A 22787-nucleotide genomic window follows, 5' to 3' on the forward strand; every position below is an offset into this window, starting at 1 on the left:
GGGTTAAAGGCTCCTCTCAATAAAAGGCAAGGATGCTTGACTGACCTTAGGTTATCAGAGGCCCAACTTAGGAGGGTTAGAGTCCCTTCTAAGATTTAGGGGATTAGAGGCCCCTCTCAGTAAAGTCCCTCTCGGTAGGTAAAGTCCCTTTTGGCTAAGAATGGGTTTGGCACTATGGGATGTTAACTGCTATTCTCCTTGGATTAATCTGCCTTGTACTCTTTGCAAATGGCTGTGGGTGACAGGATTAGGCATGTACAGGATCATAGGACATGGGGAGCTTTTTCCTCCCTAAAAGGGGAAACTTGAGAGCTGGTGGGACTGCTGGAAAAGATACCTTCACTGCCAACAAGCGGCAGCCTGAACTTTTCAGTGTCACTGCAATGGGTGGGTCTTTCTCTGGCGTCTTTGAGCGCCTTGCCTTTCCCACCTTGCTTCAGGCAATGCTTTCCTCTCTCTCTCTTTCTCTGTGCACACTGGTTGAATAACTGGTAAAAATAATAATAATAATAATAAATAAAAAATAAAATCACCGTTTATCTCCTCTGCTGTGAAGTTTTCATTAGTGGGTAAAAAAAAAAACAAAGGATGTATGAGGCTAGTCTTAAGCCATAGCAAATCTGTTGTGTGTCTTTTCTGTATTGTTCTGTCATAAAGAGGGGTAACTTAGGATAGAACACTGACTTAGGACACCTGTAAGCCCACTTTTCAAACAGCCCAGCAACTGTCAGTTACAAACTTTGCTACAAGGCCCTGAAAAAAACTAGATGAGGTTTCCTTCCTGTCTTGTATGTCCTTGGGAGCTTGACCTTGTAACCATGCGGCCATGTTTTCTCTTTTCTCAATGGTGGGCCGGGTTTAGGGTTCAATTCCCAGCTTAGGGAATGATCCTTTACCTTTTGTCTGTCTGTGTAATTATATGTGTTGTGTGTATAATATAAAAGAGCTTTAATTAATTGGTTTAATAATAATAAGAGCTCAAATCAAATATTTTGTCAGAAAAGTAAAAAGCGTAATGCCTTTTAGTTAATGTGACTTAAGTAATCTTTGGGAAATAAAGACAATTTTAAGATTATTGGTAAAATTAAAATATCTTCCAAATGTAAACATTTGGTCTAAATTGTGCAGGTCTCATATTAAGTTTGCTAAATGCTTTAACATTATAAACTGCTTCTTTAACTTTTGAGCATTAGATTCTAGATAAGGCCTAGGACATGTGGAGTTAGCCATGACCCCTATCTATGCTGGAGTCAGCCCTTATCTGCACTTCTGCCTAGTGTGTCCTAAGTTAGGCTCCACACCTAGTACACAATTAAAATTGCTACTTACCAAGGTTTGTTACCAACAGTAAAAGTCACTAAGGGTTAACATTATAACATGTAATTGAGACAACTGAAGAAACAGTTTTACATGCATGGTGTGTAAAGAAAGTGAAATGTGTTTTTGGTAAAAGATTGTAAGAAGTCATGGGAATGTGGATTTTTTTTCTTGCCTAGATTAAAAGGGTTAAAGGATTGTTTTAAGTTAGACAGAAAAAATCTAAGGGTTTAGGCAAGTTAATGTTTATGAAAAATTAATCTTGTGAAAGAAATTCTGTGTGTGAACACATTGGTTAAAGTTAAAGGGGTATTATTTGGTTTTTCATAAATTGAATATTGGAATAAAAGCACAACAGGTTTTTCTTAGTGCAAAAACCTGCTTATGATCTGCTCTTTAACAAAAATTTGTAAAGGATTATAAAAGATTTATGAAAATCTTACCTTATCATCAAACTGATTAAGATTGAATACATTTGTCTTTAAGGTTTCATTAAGAATTGTTTGACATCAACAGTGCACTAATGCAACAGTGACCTTTGGCTTATTTGGTATAAAAATTATACAGGGAGCATTATCAAATATGAAATAGTGTTTGGCTTTCTTTGGGCTATATTTGTATAAACGTGTTATTGGTATATGTTCCCAAATTATGGGAAACTCCTAATTCTGATATGACTTAGTGTATGTTGTTAATAATTATAATTGTTACATAAAATCATTGTATGCTACAGAGGTAACAAAATTTCTTTGTCAATCATGTTTTTGACTAAGGCTGTCCTAAAACATTTTGTCATCCACAAACAATTGTCTTATTTTAATCCTCTTTAGAAGGTGGTTTATAATTGACTGTTGGACTCTAACAGGTATTCTTGAATGCAGGTTTCTAATAACTTTGGAAATTGTGACATTAGAATAGAGGAAACAACTTTCAGAACTCTCATAGAGAGCTAAAATGTTCGTGAATATCAAGCAAGACAGGAGTTAACTAAATTAACTGAACCAACTAAAAAAAATTAAGTAATCTTTTTAACTTTGCTTAAAGCATTGCTGATCTTTGCTTTCTTTTTCAGAGTCAAGGAAACTTTTCTTTTGAGCTATTTACAGCTTTTAGCAATTGAGTAAAGCATACTGCTATGAACAAAATTTGGAGCACATTTGTTTCTCTCTCCCTAATTTCTCCAGAATTTAGAAACTATTTATGAGTATTCTTAATTTATGGCAATAGTTATTTGCATAAGTGCAGTAAGAATCTGCTTTCTTTTGTAACAGGACACAATTGGAAAAATTGGTTATTTTACCAAGGTTTTGACTAGAATGGTGTGCTTTCGTTTAAGGAATGAAACTTGACTTACAGAGCCAATAAAAGCCCCTTGGGAAACTGGCCTCATACCTTGCCTACACATTCCCTGTACAGGGTTTCTGGCCTGTGGTAAGTAAAGAATGTCACTTTCTCACAGGTCCAGGAGCCCCAGGTTATCTTGGGACCTCAAAAGGAGAAGCATTTACTCAACTCATAGGTATTTGAGAGTACACACCCATGGCTGAGCTTGGCTTTAAAAAAGTCTTATCTGAGATTCCTTCTACGTAACAGAGTTCCATCAAAGCCAATTTAAAAAGAGCTTATGTGAAAAATACTCTTGCTGGACTTTATACACATAATCAGGCCAAGAATAATAAAACAAATCAGTCTTGCCATAATTTGTCTTTAGTAAAAATGGGAAACTGGAGAGAGAAAAGTTATGTTTCAAAAACTATGGTATACTTGTTATTAAATTCTAGTCTCATCAGTTGTTTTTAAGTTTTGTTTCTGCAATTTAAGCTAACCTTGCTTATTCCTGTGAACCAACTAGTGATCTCTGACTGCTGCTCATAAGAAACAAGAGGGATGGGTAATGTAAAACTCTGAATCAACATTTCAATTCTGGGCATACATTGGAATTAGCTAGCAACCCCCTATCAACTTGGTTCCAATAGTTGCCCAGCTCATGGAAAGCCTTCTAATTTAATTTACTTGGGATTATTTTACTTAACTTTTGTGGGATACGTTGCTGTCATACTGTTTGTGTAGGAATGCAGGACAAGCTTACTGAACGTTTTCTTTTCTTTTCTTTTCTTTTTTTTGAGACAGAGTCTCGCTCTGTTGCCCAGGCTGGAGTGCAGTGGTGCATCTCGGCTCACTGCAATCTCTGCCTCCCGGGTTCACGCCATTCTCCTGCCTCAGCCTCCAGAGTAGCTGGGACTACAGGCGCCCGCCACCACACCCAGCTTATTTTTTGTATTTTTTTTTTAGTACAGATGGGGTTTCACCGTGTTAGCCAGGATGGTCTCGATCTCCTGACCTCGTGATCCACCCACCTCAGCCTCCCAAAGTGCTAGGATTACAGGCGTGAGCCACTGCACCCAGCCTGAATGTTTTCTTAAAGTGAACACTTATTAATCTTCCAGATATCAACCCTTGTCAGAACTCAAGAGTTATGAATGCCCCTCACCATACTGATGCTTTCTGACTGAGCTCATCTCTACCCTGAATACAAAAGACCACAATAATTAGGCACGTATGTCATTGCCCCTATTCAGTCTCAAGAAGTTACAGAAGATGGATCTCCATCCCTCTGCAACCCTTAGGATTAAGGGTTCTTATAAAATAGAGGGGAGAAATGTCAGAGGTGTGTGAACCAGAGCAATTCCATCTTGAATAGAAGCTGGGTAAAATGGGACTGAGACCTACTGGACTGCATTCCTAGACGGTTAAGGCATTCTAAGAAATAGGATGAGACAGGAAGTCAGCACAAGGTACAGGTCAAAAAGACGTTGCTGATAAAACAGGTTGCAGTAAAGAAGTCAGCTAAAACCCACCAAAACCAAGATGATGACAAAAGTGACCACTGATGGTCCTCACTGCTACACTCCCCTCAGTGCCATGACAGTTTACTAATGCCATGACAACGTCAGAAAGTTATCCCATATGGTCTAAAAAGGGGGAGGCATGAATAATCCACCCCTTGGTTACCATATAATTAAGAAATAACCTTAAAAAATGGGAAACCAGCAGCCCTCAGGGGGATGCTCTGTCTATGGAGTAGCCATTCTTTTATTCCTCTACTTTCTTAATAAACTTGCCTTCACTTCACTCTATGAACTCACCCTGATTTCTTTCTTGCGCGAGATCCAAGAATCCTAACTTGAGATCTGGATTGGGACCCAATGGATCTCCACCCCTCTGCAACCCTTAGGAGTAAGGGTTCTCTTATAAAAGGGAGGGGAAAAATGTCAGAGGTGTGTGAACCAGAGCAACTCCATCTTGAATAGGAGCTGGGTAAAATGAGGGTGAGACCTACTGGGCAGCATTCCCAGACCATTAAGGCATTCTGAGTCACAGGATGAGATAGGAGGTCGGCACAAAATACAGGTCATAAAGACCTTACAGATAAAACAGGCTGTAGTAAAGAAGCCGGCCAAAATCCACCAAAACCAAGATGGCGACAAAAGTGATCTCTGGTCGTCCTCACTGCTGCACTCCCACCAGGCCCATGACAGTGTACAAATGCCATGGCAATGGCAGGAAGTTACCCTATATGGTCTAAAAAGGGGAGGCATGAATAACCTACCCCTTGTTTAGCATGTAATCAAGAGATAACTACAAAAATGGGCAACCAGCAGCCCTCGGGGCTGCTCTGTCTATGGAGTAGCCATTCTTTCATTCCTTTACTTTCTTAATAAACTTACTTTCACTTTTACTCTATGGACTCACCCTGAATTCTTTCTTGCATGAGATCCAAGAACCTTCTCTAGGGGTCTGGATCAGGACCCCTTTCCTGTACAATAGTAAAGGATTATAACCACTGAATAAGGAATCCATGAGTCCACACTGATATTTAAAAAATAAAAAGGGAAAATTATTCTCTTATAGTAGAAAGCCAAACAATAAAAGTAGAATATAGTATGGAATTGGAAAATTACCACTTGGTAGCCATCATCATAACTGATTCTGGCAGGAATCAATAGATGCTGAAACTAATGGGTGACAGTTTGAAGAGTAACAGAATTTTTACAATGTCTTACTTTAAGACTTAAAGTATTGCACCAGAAGAGACTGTTTAATGTATACTTGAATTATCTGATTCTCTGGAAAAGCAATATGGAAATCTCTAGAAGGCACTATGGACTGGGTCAGATGGGTAATGATACTAACAGAATCTTATCTTGGGACTAGGTACTTGGCATAGGGTAGACAGGCAAAGAAATAGGATTAGAGCCTGTTGAGAGTGACTGAACCTTAGGCCTCACTGGCAATAGGGGAATGGCAGAAAAAGACAGTAGTGAAGAAAGCAGGCACTGAAGTTAGATTTCTGTGTTCAAAGCCCATCTCTATCGCACATGAGGTATGTGACCTTAAATGTACTATAAACATTTAAAAAAATTTTAAGCACCCCCTCCTACAACCGACTGAATGAACCCCTTCTATCAGCCAAGGGGATTCCAAAGTAAACCTGAAAAACTAGTTCATGCCATGATGGTAAGTAAGGTGAGTGGGGGGTCAGACATGCCTCAGTATACCCTCCTCCCTTTGAAACTCAGGCACAACTGACCAGTATTAACATGAAAACAGAGATCTTAAGTCTGACAAAACAGACTCCCTGTAGCAGCAAGATACCAAATTCCAACCTGACTCTACTATAATCATGACAAACAGACAGCAGGCCCTGAAAAGATTTTACCTCAAAACATTATATATATTATATACATATTCTATACATGTATTATATATGATATATATTATATATGATGTGATATTAATTATATATTATATATAATACATAATATATAATGCATAAATATATAATATATAATAATATATAATATATTATTATATATTATATAAAATATATATTATATATAATACATATTATATTTTTTTTGTTTTTGTTTTTTGAGATGGAGTCTCGCTCTGTTGCCCAGTGTGGAGTGTAATGACATGATCTCAGCTCACTGCAACCTCCATCTCCTGGGTTCAGGCAATTCTCATGCAGCCTCCCCAGTAGCTAGGATTACAGGTGTGCAACACCACATCAGGCTAATTTTTGTATTTTTAGTAGAGCAGGGTTTCACCATGTTGGCCAGGCTGGTCTTTAACTCCTGACCTCAAGTGATCCACCCACCTCAGCCTCCCAAGGTGCTGGGATTACAGGCATGAGCCACTGTGCCCGGCCTCCAAAATATATTTCTTTGACTTATTTTGAAATGGCTTTGCAAAGCTGTCTCTTGTAGGGGAAATTTACATTCTGTAGAGAATCCCCTTCCCTCTCCAGGCCTCTCCTGACACTGAAGAGATGAGCTGACAGTCTAGCACTTTTTAAAGGTCTGAATAGGAAACATTTGCTATCTATTTATTGCCTGTAAGGGTGGCCACCTATGAGACCTTATCTACATAATAAGACCTTTGTCTCCACAGCCCCTTATCTTACCCTAGACATTCCTTTCTACTGATTCCAATATTTTAGATAATACCTCTTTCAACCAATTGCCAATCAGGGCCAGGTATGGTGGCTCACATCTGTAATCTCAGCACTTTGGGAGGCCAAGGCAGGAGGATCACTTGAGCCCAGGAGTTTGAGACAACCCCAGGCAACCTAATGAGATCCCATCTCTACTTAGAAAAGAAAAAGGCAAAGAAAAAAGAAAAACCAGCCAGGCATAGTGGCACACACCTGTAGTCCTAGCTACTCCAGTGGAGGTGGGAGGATTGCTTGAGCCCAGCAGTTAGAGGCTACAGTGAGCTATGACTGAACCACTGCACTCCAGCCTAGTCAACAGAGCAAGACCTATCCCCCCCATCAAAAAAACGTTGCCAATCTGAAAATCTTTAGAACTACCTATGACCCAGAAGCCCCTCCCAACCGCTTTTGAGTTGTCCCACCTTTCCAGAACAAACCAATGTACACCTTAGGTGTACTGGTTGATATCTGTCTGTAACTTCTGTCCTCCTAAAATGTGTAAAATTAAACTGAAACACAACCACCTGGGGCACATGTTCCCAGGACCTCCGGAAGCTGTGTCACGAGTCATGATCCTCACATTTGGCTCAGAATAAATCTCTTCGAGTATTTTTCAGAGTTTGGCTTTTTGTCAACAGTACCCTGTGCCTCAGTGTCCTTATTTGTAAAATGGGGATAATGCTAATAGTACCTGTTATACCAGGTGGGTTCTCATATTTAAGTGAGATATATACAGTCTCAGTTAGCTTTTGCTGTGTAACAAACCACCCCAAAATTCAGTGGCTTAAATCAGTTAGCATTTATCATTGCTCACAAAGCTACAGGTCAACCGGGCGGTTCTTTTGATCTTGGATGGGCTCGCTCATGCACAAAATGGTCAACTGCAGGCTGAGTAGGCAACTCTGGTAATTTCGGCTGCTCTCTCTCGTGTCTGGGGGACAACAGGCAAGAGGCTGGTATAGGATGGCCTCCACTGGGACAACTGGACTCTCCTCCATGGGATTGTTACTGGAGAGGGGTCCCAATCCAGACCCCAAGAGAGGGTTCTTGGATCTTGTGCAAGAAAGAATTCAAAGCAAGTCCATAAAGTAAAAGCAAGTTTATTAAGAAAGTAAAGGAATAAAAGAATGGCTACTCCATAGACAGAGCGACCCCGAGGGCTGTTGGTTGCCCATTTTTATGGCCTCCCCTTTTTAGACCATATAGGGTAACTTCCTGATGTTGCCATGGCATTTGTGAATTGTCATGATGCTGGTGGGAGTGTAGCAGTGAGGACAACCAGAGGTCACTCTGGTCGCCATCTTGGCTTCGGTGGGTTTTAGCTGGCTTCTTTACTGCAAGCTGTTTTATCAGCAAGGTCTTTATGACCTGTATCTTGTGCCGACCTCCTATCTCATCCTGTGACTTAGAGTACCTTAACTGTCTGGGAATGCAACCCCATACTTCTCAATCTCATTTTACCCAGCCCCTATTCAAGATAGGGTGGTTCTGGCTCAAACGCTTCTGACAGGATCTCATGTCTCACAACAGGCTAGTCTGGGTTTCTTCATATGGGGTTCAAGAGAATGACTGGAAGTGTGCAAAGATTTTCAAAGGGGTTGAGAACTGGTATACCTTCACTTCCCCTGCATTTTAGTTGTCAAAAGAACTCACGTGGCCAGCCCAGATTCAACGAGTGAGGAGAGAGACTCTATCTTTTGATGGGAGGAGCTGCAAAGTCACATTGCAAAGGATGTGGATATAGGGAGAGGTATTGAGCCATTTTTGCAACGCATCTGCTATTATTACAGGTGTCTCATACAAAAGGATGGCCAGGCGGCAAATCCACAGCCAAGTGACCACCAGCATATCACCTGGTCCTGCATTTGAGCAGATAGCTAATGCCAAGCCCTGCCCAGGAAGGACTGAGGTATTTAAAACATTGTATTAACTAAAGTGTTTTATTAGTTTCTGTGGCCAGGCACAGTGGCTCACGCCTGTCATCTCAACACTTTGGGAGGCCAAGGCAGGTGGATCACCTGAGGTCAGGAGTTCAAGATCACCCTGGCCCACATGGTGAAACCCCATCTCTGCTAAAAATACAAAAAATTAGTTGGGCATGGTGGTGGGCACCTGTGATCCCAGCTACTCAGGAGGTTAGGGCACAAGAATCACTTGAATCTGAGAGGTGGAGGTTGCAGTGAGCCAAGATCACACTATTGCACTCCAGCCTGGGCAACTAGAGCGAAACTCTATCTCAAAAAAAAAAAAAAAATTTCTGTACCTGAAATTTTATCATTGAGGCCTTGTTGACTGGAAAAGGACTGCCCCCTCAGGGTTATTGGATTCCCAGCAATAGAAAATAACTCCTTCAAAGGCACCTTTCATTGGAGTAACCAACCCTTCCAGCCCCCAGCTCCTTCCAGCCGCATTATTGGGCTCTTAAACTGCAGGACACTATTCCCCTGCCCTAATCATCCCAAAGCAAGCAGCAGACAGCCTGAGGCAGATGCTGTACCACGGAGCCCACAGTTATTATTCAAACTAGTGAGGACTAAGCTTTGATTGTTTTATCTAGTCCAAATGCCTATATAAGCGGTCTGGGGAGTCACGCTCTACAAATCATAAGTTCTCATCAAATGGGTTTTTAAATCTGTATTAGTCTGTTTTCACACGGCTGATAAAGACATACCTGAGACTGAGAAGAAAAAGAGGCTCAATTGGATTTACAGTTCCACATGTCTGGGGAGGCCTCAGAATCATGGCAGGAGGTGAAAGGCATTTCTTACATGGCGGCGGCAAGAGAAAAATGAGGAGGAAGCAAAAGCGGAAACTCCTGATAAACCCATCAGATCTCATGAGACTTATACACTATCATGAGAATAGCACGGGAAATACCGCCCCCATAATCCAATTACCTCCCCTTGGGTCCCTCCCACAACACGTGGGAATTCTGGGAGACACAATTCAAGTTGAGATTTGGGTGGGGACACAGCCAAACTATATCAGATGGGTTTTTTTTTAATCCTATATATATCGTGACTTACTTTCCAATCTGACTCTGGCATAACATTACAAGACAAGGAAGAAAATCAAAATATTTTACCCCAAAACATGTTTCTTTGCCATATCTTGAAGTGGCCCTGCAAAGCTGTTCTTTGTTGGGGGGAAATCTGCATCTGTAAACAATCTTTATTAACATAGCTAGATCTTTTTCTTCCAGGCCCTCCCAATTCTAAAGAGATTAACTAAAGTCTAGCACCTTTTAAGGGTCTGAATAGGAAACACTTGTCATCTATTGTCTCTAAGAGCAGCCACTATAAGACTTCAAAGGGACCAGGCTCCGTGGCTCATGCTTGTAATCCCAGCACTTTAGGAGGCTTGAGGCAGGCAGATCACCTGAGGTCAGGAGTTCGGAGACCAGCCTGGCCAACATGGCAAAACTCCATCTCTACTTAAAAAAATACAAAAGTTAGCTAGGTGAGGTGGCAGGCGCCTGTAATCCCAACTACTCCAGAGGCTGAGGCAGGAGAATCACTTGAACCTGGGAGGTGGAGGTTGCAGTGACCCAAGATTGTGCCATTGCACTTCAGCCTGGGTGACAAGAGTGAAACTCTGTCTCGAAACAACAACTTCAAAGGACCTTTGGTCTCCACAGTCTTTTATCTTAACCTGAACATTTCCTTTCTATCAATCCCAGGTCTTTAGACAAACTCAAACCAATTGTCAACCAGAAAATATTAAAATTTACTTACAGCCTGGAAGCTGGAAGCCCACTGCCTGACCCCGCTCTTTGAACTGTCCCTCCTTTCTGGGCCAAACCAATGTATTTCTTAAATGTATTTGATTGATGTTTCATGCCTCCCTAAAATGTACAAAACCAAGCTGCACCCTGACCACCGTGGGCACATGTTCTCAGGACCTCCTGAGGGCTGTGTCACTGGCCGTGGTCATTCATACTTGGCTCAGAATAAATCTCTTTAAATATTATACAGAGTTTGACTCTTTTTGCTAAAACTAGCCAATCCTAAACCTGCCTAGCCTGCTTATCCTGACTCACCCATTTCTTCTCTCTCTGTGTGTGTCTCTCTCGTGCCTGTGACCTTGGTGTTCTCTTCTGTGGCCTTGTACAGCACGGCATGCTCCCCTCCTCTTGGGAACTATAATAAACTATCTTTTCCGTGGCAATCATCTCCTAATCTTTTGGCCTCACCAACTCCGAATAAAAACAAAACCGACATCTACATGTTAAAACAGATACTGTTTGCCTTGTACACAGGAACAGTTATAGGGCTGCTTAGGTCTTCACTTGGGCAGACCAATGAGTAGACTCCAGTTGTGGGTAACAGAAAGAGATGATCACTTCTGATAAAATAAGGGCTGAGCACAGAAGGCAAACAGGGTCAAGTCTGATCCACCGGCAGACTCAAGACTGACACAAACCATGGGCAGGATGAAACCGGTAGTCACTTGTTTGAATAAAAGTCATCCAAAGAAAAAAGTCAGGAATGAAGCTTAGGCTGCAGAGGCAGAGTACTGTATAGCATCAGGGGGCAGTGACGTGGATTTCACGGTGGAGTAATTTCACTTATTCTGGTGAGTTGCTTCCTTCTCCCTGGAGACTTAAAATTGGGTATGGCTATTAGCAACTTGTACTGTGAGACCAAAGCTGTCAGAATTAAAGCAGAATGGCCAACATGGACTGAAGCAAAAAATATAAGGAGGGAGTTGGCAGGTAAGCAAAACTGGGGGCAGATATGTTTAGCATATTAGTGGAATCAAGATAATCCAGAGGGGAGACAGGGAGGAAGACGAGCAGCATATATGGGCATCTTTAGTTCCAACTCCCAAAATAGGTAACTCAGGTTATGACTGCTCCCATTACAGAAATACTCATAACATTGTTCCACCAGTGATGAGTACCTTCAAGTCACTTATGTATTTATAGATCACTAGCTGCTTGACAGGGAGGCCATGGGACGCAGAAAATTAAAATGAATATGTTCAATACACGCTAATCCCAAAGATCAGGTAAAAATAAAAATAGAACATTTCTGAATAGGGGAAAAAATGGAGTTTGGTTGTCTTAACACCCAGCGTATACAAAGTGTGTACAGTTACTTTGTAATGTAGAGCTATCATGAGGAAGGTGCAGAGGAGGTTCTGAACAATCTGATTGCTACATGGGTAAAATACTCAGATGTTTATAAAACATCTAACCTCTCTGTTTTGCTTTTTTCACCACTTGTAGTAGAAGTTTTGGTAGCAAATATAAGCCTTTCATCTGTCAAATACACAGATTTCTTAGGGGAAACATAAACTTCTGCCTCTTTCCAGAGGCAAAAAAAAAAAAAAAGAGAGAACAGTGCCTACAGCTAAATTGATGATTCAGCTCCAACCCCTCCCAGCCACACATATGGGATGCTCCTGGGGTATTAGCCACCGTGGTTGGAATCCACCCCTCAGGGAGGCTGACCTTGCTTGGTGTAACTCACGGGGCTGGAACAACTGTCTTCATCCACATTGATAGGAGAGGCAGCAGCAAACATGTTCTCAATGGAGGAAGTGCCAGATTTTGTTATTTACAAACTCCAATGTGGAGCAGTGGGAGATGGACAAAGCAACTCTCTTATGTGGAGATCATGTAGCAGCAGCAGCTCACCTCTAAAATTCAGCTAATATTGTCTTTCTTGCTACAGAACAGTGGGCAGGGCCAGGTGAGCCAGCACCATAGGCAGTGGCGCAGTGGTTACGAAGTCCTCGGAAGTGCAAACCTTCTCAGAAAAGTAGATGGCAGTGGCTGGCACACATGGAGGTTCAGGACGGGACAGAAGAGAATGCTTATCACAGAGCCGGTGACTGAGGAGGGGCTGAGGCTGGGCTGCTGTGCAGGTCCGTGATGAAGTCCTTTTGATGTCGAACCACTGGCATTCAGCAGTGATGAAGATGGTGTCTCAAGAAGCTCTGGATCTTGACTCGCCATCTGCCAGCTGTCCCTGCCTTACTTTCTTATTCAGAAATAGAAACACAAGCCCTATAGTGAGCCATAATATGGGAAATGGTCAATGCCACTTCTTCCATGTGGGGTGGCATTGACCATCCCTCACATTATGGTTCCTTATAGGACTCTGTTCTTTATAGGACATCCTGTAGTGATTTAAAGGTTGCTCATGCTGGTAATTCCAGCACTTTGGGAGGCTGAGACAGGCAGATCACGAGGTCAGGAGATCTAGACCATCCTGGCTAACACAGTGAAACCTTGTCTCTACTAAAAACACAAAAAATTAGCTGGGTGTGGTGGCACGTGCCTGTAATCCTCCCTGCTTGGGAGGCTGAGGCAGGAGAATCACTTGAAGCCACCACTGCGCTCCAGCCTGGGCAACAGAGTAAGACTCTGTCTCAAAAAAAAAAAAAAAAAGAAAAGAAAAAGAAAGAAAGAAAAGAAAAGAAAAGAAAAATTAGCATCTATTTATTATCCTCATAATATGAATGAGTAATATCCATTCCCACAGGAGGTAGATGGCATCTTCCCTGAGAAGAGGGCACTAGAAAAGAGATCAGCCATGCAATGGACTCTTAGGATGGGATCATCCCCAGCAGGGCACTGGAGGCACTGATTTCAACAAGGTAAGGCCAAGTTGGATTGACAAATATCGGGAATAGGGCATGATTTGTCTGTTTATGTTTTGAGCATCTTCTGTTTTGAGTGTTTTTCCTGCTAAAACTAATGCATGCTCATTGCAGAAAATCTAGAAGGTTCAGAAGGGTGTGAAAAAACACCCCATCCAGAAATAAACACTGTTAATATTTTCCCTATTCAATTATTATTTGGAGTCAGATTGAAGATACGATTTATTTTGGTTTTCTTTGCCCCATTAAAAAATACCGTAAGAGGCTGGGCATGGTGGCTCAAGCCTGTAACCCCAGCTCTTTGGGAGGCTGAGGCAGGTAGATCACCCGAGGTCAGGAGTTCAAGACCAGCCTGGCCAACACGGTGAAACCCCATCTCTACTAAAATACAAAAATTAGCCAGGCCTGGTGGCACGCGCCTGTAGTCCTAGCTACTCAGCAGGCTGAGGCGGGAGAATCACTTGAACCAGAGAGGTGGAGGTTGCGGTGAGCCAAGATCCCGCCACTGCACTCTAGCCTGGATAACAAGAGCAAAACTCCACCTCAAAAACAAAAAAAAAATTTTTTTTTTTTTTTTTTTTTTTTTGAGACAGATCTTGCTCTGTCGCCAGGCTGGAGTACAGTGGCATGATCTCGGCTCATTGCAACATCTGCCTCCCGGGTTCAAGCAATTCCCCTGCCTCAGTCTCCCGAGTAGCTAGGACTACAGGTGTGCGCCACCACGCTTGGCTAATTTTTTGTATTTTAGTAGAGACGAGGTTTCCATGTTGACCATGTTAGCCAGGATGGTCTTGATCTCTTGACCTTGTGATCTGTCCACCTCGGCCTCCGAAAGTACTGGGATTACAGGCGTGAGCCACCGTGCCCAGCCAAAAACAAAAAAAAAAATATTCTAAGAGTGTTTAGAAAATCCCTACTTCTTTTTGAAAGTAAGAATGGGAAACGTGTCTGTGATGATGTTGGCGTGCCAAAGCAAGGAAATGGCATAGGCATTTGTCATTGTAAATCCTCACGTGTTGAATAAGTTCACCTCCTCTGAAGTGGAGCCCATCTCCCACTACAGAAGCTGGAAATTCCAGAGACTTTCTCATCTTTCCTCACTACTGGGGCAGAGTGACATGATATAGATTCTACCCCTCAATGCTGTACCCAACAATGCTGTACCCCAAACAGTCTCACTTTCAATCAGAAGCTGGTAATCCAGAGAAACAAAGACTGTACAGAACTGTTTGGACACTGGGTGGCAGCAGTTCAGCTTTCAGGATGCAACATCCCTGCTGCTGGCAATGCCGCCTGCAGCATCCCGTTGGATGTCTTAATGGATCAGTTCTTAAGCACAACTTTGTTCCAAGAGCACAGTCTCTGAGCTTTCCTCTACAGCTCTGCAGAGTCTGTGAGCTACCCAATATTCTTTTAACAAATTCCTTCACTTGCTTAAACCAGAATTGCTTTCTATAGGCTGCAACTACAACCATTGACTGAGAAAGTATATGATCGGCATCTTTGGCCTTATTTCTGTTACTTTGTTTTGGATGCTCTACTTTGTTGTCGTTGTTGTTGTTGTTTGCTTATTCTTTTTGTCTTTTAGACAAATTGTATTTGATTTTATTTGATTTTCTATAATCATTTAGGCAGTGGCACCCTGTTTTTAATTATCCTCAAGGTCATCAAGTATATTCTGAAACACATGTATTTCTAGTTATCAGAGCTAAATGAACACTTAAAACATTTTTCTCTGGCTGGGCATGGTAGCTCACACCTGTAATTCCAGCACTTTGGGAGGCCGAGGCAGACGGATTGCTTGAGGTCAGGAGTTCAAGGCCAGCCTGGCCAACATGGACAAACCCCATCTCTACTAAAAATACAAAAATTAGCCGTGTGTGGTGGCACATGCCTATAATCCCAGTTACCAGGGAAACTAGAGCACAATAATCTCTTGAACCCGGGAGGTGAAGGTTGCAATGAGCCAAGACCACACCACTGCACTCCAGCCTGGGTGACAGAACGAGACTCTGTCTCGGAAAAAAAAAAAAAAAATTTTAAAAATTAAACATCAAATCAAATAAAAATTCTTCCCTAAATACAATGAAAAAATGAAAATGAAAAATGAACTTCTCCCTGGGGAGGCAGAGGTTGCAGTGAGCCAAGATCGTGCCACTGCACTCCAGCCTGGGTGACAAGAGCGAGACTCCATCTCAAAAAAAAAACAACAAAAGAGCTTTTCCTTTTCCAACACACAACACACACACACACACACACACACACACACACACACCCCTCCCACTTCCCAGGCTTTGCCTAATTCAATCAGGGATTATAAATGTTTGCCACAATGCGTCAGCTCACCTCCTCAACTCTGCTTCCAAGGAAGTCTGCATTACTGCAGAAATGAGGCAGCACAAAGAATGTCTCAGCTGTGCCCCATACTGTCCCAGGAACCCCCCTCTGTCCTGGGCATATGGGCATAGTTGGTCACCCTGGCCTAAGCCATACCCCAGTCTGAAGGATTGTTAGCTTTGCCCCTCACCCAAGCTGTACCTAAATTAGGAGCTTAGCGCTGGTCTGGGTTCCTCTGGCCAGAAACCAGAACCCTGTGGTGTCTTGACTGACCTCTGTTGTCAACACATTGGCAATGTTTGCCGCTTTTTGGCTGAGACAATAAAAGTCCACCATCAGAAATTCTACAGCATCCTTAAAGGGAACTCTGCCTCTCCTAGGCAGCACAAGAAAGGCCACCTGCCTGAGCTTCCTCCTTGGTGCCTGCATTATGTTGAAAACATTCACTGCCTCTTCCTGACGGTGTATTATTGTCCTTGTCCACTGACATTAAACTTGGTCATGTAACCTGCAGTGCCCCTCCATGTAGGATTATACATCCCCACCCTGTCGAACACAGGGTAGCCATACGACTTTCTTTGGCCAATGCAATGAAAACAGAAGCTTGAAGACCCAGCTTGTGGTCTTCCCCTGCCAGGACACCAGCACTGGTCCCGGTAGCGGATGCTCAATCAACCTGCCTCTTAAGTGAAAATGACATGGAACAAAGCTGAAATTGACTATAATGTTGTTATGAAGCCATGAGATTTGGGAGTTGCTCACTGCTGCAAATAACCTATCTTCATCTTTTTTTTTTTTTTTTTTTTTTGAGACGGAGTCTCGCTCTGTCCCGCTGGCTGGGGTTCAGTGGCGCAATCTCGGCTCACTGCAAGCTCTGCCTCCCAGGATCATGCCATTCTCCTGCCTCAGCCTCCTGAGTAGCTGGGACTACAGGTGCCCGCCACCGCGCCCGGCTAATTTTTTGTATTTTCAGTAGAGACGGGGTTTCACCATGGTCTCAATCTCCTGACCTTGTGATCCGCCCGCCTCAGCCTCCCAAAGTGCTGGGATTACAGGCGTGAGCCACCGCGCCCTGCCCTATCTTCATCTTTACAGTCTGTGTGAGCCCTTATTGTCCCTGTATCTTTGACTTAGAAAGGCAGGGGACTCTCTTCTGAGTCTTTTTTTTTTTTTTTTTTTTGGAAACAGTTTCACTCTTGTTGCACAATCTCCACTCACCGCAACCTCCACTCCCGGGTTCAAGTAGTTCTTCTGCCTCAGCCTCTCGAGTAGCTGGAAGGGGGAGGCTGGAAGTATAGGCGTGCGCCACCACACCCAGCCAATTTTGTATTTTTAGTAGACACGGGGTTTCTCCATGTTGCTCAGGCTGGTCTCAAACTCCCAACCTCAGGTGATCCGCCCGCCTTAGCCTCCCAAAGTTCTGAGATTACAGGCGTGAGCCACTGCGCCCAGCCTTTCTTCTGAGTCTTACGTGGAGAAGACGGAGAGAATGCCAGGCTATACTGTCAGAGGAGCTGTGATGGGTACTCTCCTCTAGTCTCCATTACCCAAACAAGTAACAGAACAATCCGCTCACGTTTTCTGGTTTGATTTTATGAACCTGTAGAAAAGTTTGAGCCAAAGGAAGGTTTTATCTGAGGCTTTCCCAAGTTTATCTTGTAAGTAAGTAGAGCCAACTCAAGTTAACAGACATTCCTTCATTAAACTGACAGCTTGCTAGATATGCCAGACGAGGCAGCATCTCTTCTGAGTAAACTGAAAATGTATCTAGGAGATAAATATCTGAGAGTGAGCACCTATGAGGCACCATGAGAATAAAATATTACTTTTAGAAGGCTAATGTGTGATCAGTTCACCAAAAAAAGTGACAATGCAAACATAAATCCAAAAGGAAATCTCAGTAAAGACAAAACATCAGAAAGTGTACATAATTTAATCATGTTATTGTATAATAAACATTAAAATGTAGCTCTGGTTGTGTAAGTCAGTCAAAATCAATACAAATGTATTTTTCTAAATATCTGTCCAGAAGAACCCCTTAGGAAACAAAATAAATTCTGTGCCTTTCCTGGGAATATGCTTTCTTTCTTTCTTTTTTTTTTTTTGAGACAGAGTCTCACTCTGTCACCCAGGCTGGAGTGCAGTGGCCGGATCTCAGCTCACTGCAAGCTCCGCCTCCCGGGTTTATGCCATTCTCCCGCCTCAGCCTCCGGAGTAGCTGGGACTACAGGCGCCCGCCACCTCGCCCGGCTAGGTTTTTGTATTTTTTTTTTTTTTTAGTAGAGACGGGGTTTCACCGTGTTGGCCAGGATGGTCTCGATCTCCTGACCTCGTGATCCGCCCGTCTCAGCCTCCCAAAGTGCTGGGATTACAGGCTTGAGCCACCGCGCCCGGCCGGAATATGCTTTCTAACACATGCTATCGAGTGTACTGAGATAGGCAATTCCTATGCTGACAATAAGTGTAACATGGTACAGCTATTCTGGAAGATAGTTTTGAAATTCTTTTTGAGTCTTTACGCTATTCATATCTTCTGGCACAGTATAATCGCATCTAAAAAATTGTTCTAAAAAATAATCAGAAATTGGCCGGTGGTGCATGCCTGTAATCCCAGAGCTTTGGGAGGCCAAGGCAGGCGGATCACCTGAGGTCACGAGTTCGAGACCATCCTGACTAACATGGTGAAACTGTCTCTACTAAATACAAAAAATTAGCTGGGCGTGGTGGTGCATGCCTGTAATCCCAGCTACTCGGGAGGCTGAGGCAGGAGAATCACTTGAACCTAGGAGGCAGAGGTTGCAGTGAGCCAAGATTGTAGCACTGCACTCCATCTTGGGTGACAAGAGCAAAACTCCATATCAAAAAAAAAAAAAAAAAAAATCAGGCCGGGCACAGTGGCTCACACCTGCAATCCCAGCACTTTGGGAGGCCAAGACGGGCAGATCACGAGGTCAGGAGATCGAGACCATCCTGGCTAACATGGTGAAACCCTGTCTCTACTAAAAATACAAAAAATTAGCCGGGCGTGGTGGTGGGCGCCTATAGTCCCAGCTACTTGGGAGGCTGAGGCAGGAGAATGGCGTGAACCCAGGAGGCGGAGCTTGCAGTGAGCCAAGATCGCGCCACTGCACTCCAGCCTGGGCGACAGAGCGAGATTCCATCTCAAAAAAAAAAAAATCAGAAATTCAGACAAAGATTTATGTACCATTAATAAGATGTTACAAACAATAAATATCCAACAATAGAACTATTATTAAATAATGCTTTAAAAATATAATGAAACCATCACATGTGATTGTAAATGCTTTCAATTACATAGGGAAATGCTTACAAAATAATATCAATCCCAAATGGCATAAAATTGTATATATAGCATACCTTCAATATTTAAGTATATATGCATAAAAAAGACTAAAAAAAGGCTGGGCCTGGTGGCTCACACCTGCAGCCCCAACACTTTGGGAAGCTGGGACTCCACCTGGGAGACAGGTGGATCGCTTGAGTCCAGGAGTTCAAGACCAGCCTGGGTAACATGACAAAACCGTGTCTCCATAAAAAAATACAAAAAAATTAGCTAGGTGTGGTGTCACATGCATGTAGTCCCAGCTACTCAGGAGGCTGAGGTGAGAGGCTGAAGTGAGAGGATCACTTGAGCCCGGGAGGCAGAGGCTGCAGTGAGCTGTGACTGCAACACTGCACTCCAGCCTGGGTGTGACATAGAGAAACCCAAAAGGAGAGGGGAGGGGAGGGGAGGGGAGGGGAGGGGAGGGGAGGGGAAAGGAAAGGGAGGGACGGAGAGAGAGGGAGGGAGGGAGAGGGAGAGAGGGAGGGAGGGAGGGAAAGAAAGAAAAGAAAAAAGAAAAGAAAAGACAGTATTAAGAGTGATTATACAGTGGTATTATGAGGGGATTATTACGTCCTCCTTCATACATTCCTGTACTCTCCAAAATTCCCACAATGACATAGTCTTATATTTTCAAAAAATAATTTTGGAAAAATATTCCTAATAAGAGAGAGAGAAATTCAAAAATACAATAATACATTATTTTTAAATAAAAATGGCATTACAAATCAATTTACAAACACTCCACACAGTACCTAGAATAAGATTTATACTTTGACCATATGCCAGTAAAAATAAAAAGGAAATTACTACATATACACATAAAATATAAATGAATTTTATTTATGAAAGTATAGACATACAGCAAATAGGAAAGATAATACATTAAAAGAACATATACTATAACCAGGCAGAGTTTTATCTCAAGAATTTAAGGATGTTTTAATATCACAAAAACCCTTATTTTAATCATATTAAGCAATTTAAGTGATAAAAATATGATTGTATCAAAAGACACCAATCCCTTTTATCAAGCTTTTAGATTCCAACAAACAAGAATAGAAGATGTTATTTCTGTTATCCTAACAAAGAACATTTGTTTAAAACCAACAATTAACTTCATATGTAATGAAGAAATATCAAAAAAAAATTACAATTTTATGAAACACAAAAATAAAATAGAAATACCTATGACTTTATATTTAGAAAAAGCAAACAGACCACCTAAAACTGTTAGAACAAAGACAATCACCAAAAGATACATATTTTAAAAGTTAATAGCTTTCTAATAATAGAGATTCCCATGCTGACAGCAACATACATATAAAACAGCCAAGAATGAATTAAGGTATATATAAAACCTAGACAAAAAGAAGAACCAAGTAGAATGAAAAAAAAATCAAGAAACGTGATAATAATGGAGACTAAATCCCTCAATGGAAAGAATTACTATCATATATGTAAGTCTTAAAGAGTTAACTTTAGATGTAGACAAGTCAAATTGAAGCACTAAAAAGATATTGACCGGCCGGGCGCGGTGGCTCAAGCCTGTAATCCCAGCACTTTGGGAGGCCGAGACGGGCGGATCACGAGGTCAGGAGATCGAGACCATCCTGGCTAACACGGTGAAACCCCGTCTCTACTAAAAAAATACAAAAATCTAGCCGGGCGAGGTGGCGGCGCCTGTAGTCCCAGCTACTCAGGAGGCTGAGGCAGGAGAATGGCGGGAACCCGGGAGGCGGAGCTTGCAGTGAGCTGAGATCCGGCCACTGCACTCCAGCCTGGGTGATAGAGCGAGACTCTGTCTCAACAACAACAACAACAAAAAAAAAAAAAAAAAAAAAAAAAGATATTGACCTTATAGAACACATTCCTTAGGGGGAAAAAAGATTTTTTAATGTTGGAAAAATATGGCTAGGCATAGTGGCTCATGCCTGTAATCCTAGCACATTAAGAGGCCAAGGCGGGAGGACTGCTTGAGCTTAGGAGTTCAAGACCAGCCTGGGCAACATAGTGAGACCTTGTCTCTACTAAAAACCTAAAAAAATTAGCTGAGTATGGTGGCATGCACCTATAGTCCCAGCTACTAGGGAAGCTGAGGCAAGAGGATGGCTCGAGCCTGAGATATCAAGGTTGCAGAGAGCGATCATTGTGCCCTGCACTCCAGCCTGCGCAACAGAGCAAGACCCTGTCTCAAAAAAACGTAGGAGAAGGAGGAAAAACAATGAAGACCAATATGCTACTGATTCACATGGCTTCAAATACAAAGTATAATCCATTATATGGCAAAAAAAAAAATATGTCTTCACTACTAAGTTTTACAATTACCAAGAATAAATAATGTTTTGCTCACAGCTAGGGAGTAAAAACACAGCATTGCAACATAAAGTAAGTGCTATGCTAGGCCTGTAAGAATGCTACAAGAGCCACCTCTTTTGGAGTCAAGAAAGGCCAACCTGGCATTTTGAAGAATCTAATTTTGCCAGGTTGTGAGGTAGGAAGTAGGAAGAAGGAATGACACTTATAAAAGAGGGAACATCAGGCTGGGTGCAGTGGCTCATGCCTATAACCCCAGCACTTTGGGAGGCCAAGGTGGGCGGATTACCTGAGGTCAGGAGTTCAAGACCAGCCTGACCAACATGGTGAAACCCCATCTCTTCTAAAAATACAAAAATTAGCCAGGCATGGTGGTGCACACCTATAATCCCAGCTACTCGGGAGGCTGAGGCAGGAGAATCGCTTGAACCTGGGAGACACAGGTTGCAGTGAGCCGAGATCATGCCACTGCACTCCAGCCTGGGTGACAGAGTGAGAATTCATCTCAAAGGGGGAAAAAAAAAAAAACAGGGAACATCATTTACAGAGAATCACAAGACGAAATAGCACATTCCAGAAATTCCAAGTGGGTCAAGTATATACAATGTTGGTCTGCATTTTAAAAACTCGACTAAAGTCAACATTCAATCAGAAAATGTCTCATAACAATCTGAATTCCTGCCTTCTTTTTAAAAAACTGGGCAATATGACAAAGTGGGCACACATTCCCATGTGGATACAAGAGGCAGGCATCCCTTTTAGATGGGACAGTTTGCCACAGCACTTCTCCCTTCTCCCACTTCTCTTGCATCCAGTTCACTTCATCCATTTAACTCACCTTTCTAGTCCCTGCAGGCGTTTGAATTTAGAAATACTACCCTACATGATGAGGACCAAGGAAGGTTTCAGCAGGAAAAAAGCCGTATGATTAGGTTTGCTTTCAAAACATCAGGCAGCTAGATGGAAGGAGGGAGAAGTGAACAGTGGCAAGGAGAACGGTGAAATCCACAAAAGCCTATTCTATGAAAGATTAAAACGGGGCTACCATCACTGCAGTGGGAACAGGGCACCTTTTACCAAAAACTCCCGGAACACATGTCTTGAAAACCAGGGAGTTTATGCATCTGTGGGATATATGCAGGAAGGTGATGAGGGTTTGAAACAAGGCAGTAAGTATGGGGTGGAAAGCAAGGGGCAGAGAAGGATAAATATTTGAAAGGCTTTTGAGGGGAAGAAACTCTCCAACACTGGGTAACCAATTTGACAAAGGGAACAAGGAGAAAGAAAAGTATAGGACAATTTACAGCTTTTTGCCTATGCCATTAGGTAGATAGTGGTAACATTCAAAAATAAGGAAATAAAAGGAGG

This window comes from Piliocolobus tephrosceles, chromosome 8 (genome assembly GCF_002776525.5).
Source record: "Piliocolobus tephrosceles isolate RC106 chromosome 8, ASM277652v3, whole genome shotgun sequence".
In the NCBI taxonomy this organism is placed as follows: domain Eukaryota; kingdom Metazoa; phylum Chordata; class Mammalia; order Primates; family Cercopithecidae; genus Piliocolobus; species Piliocolobus tephrosceles.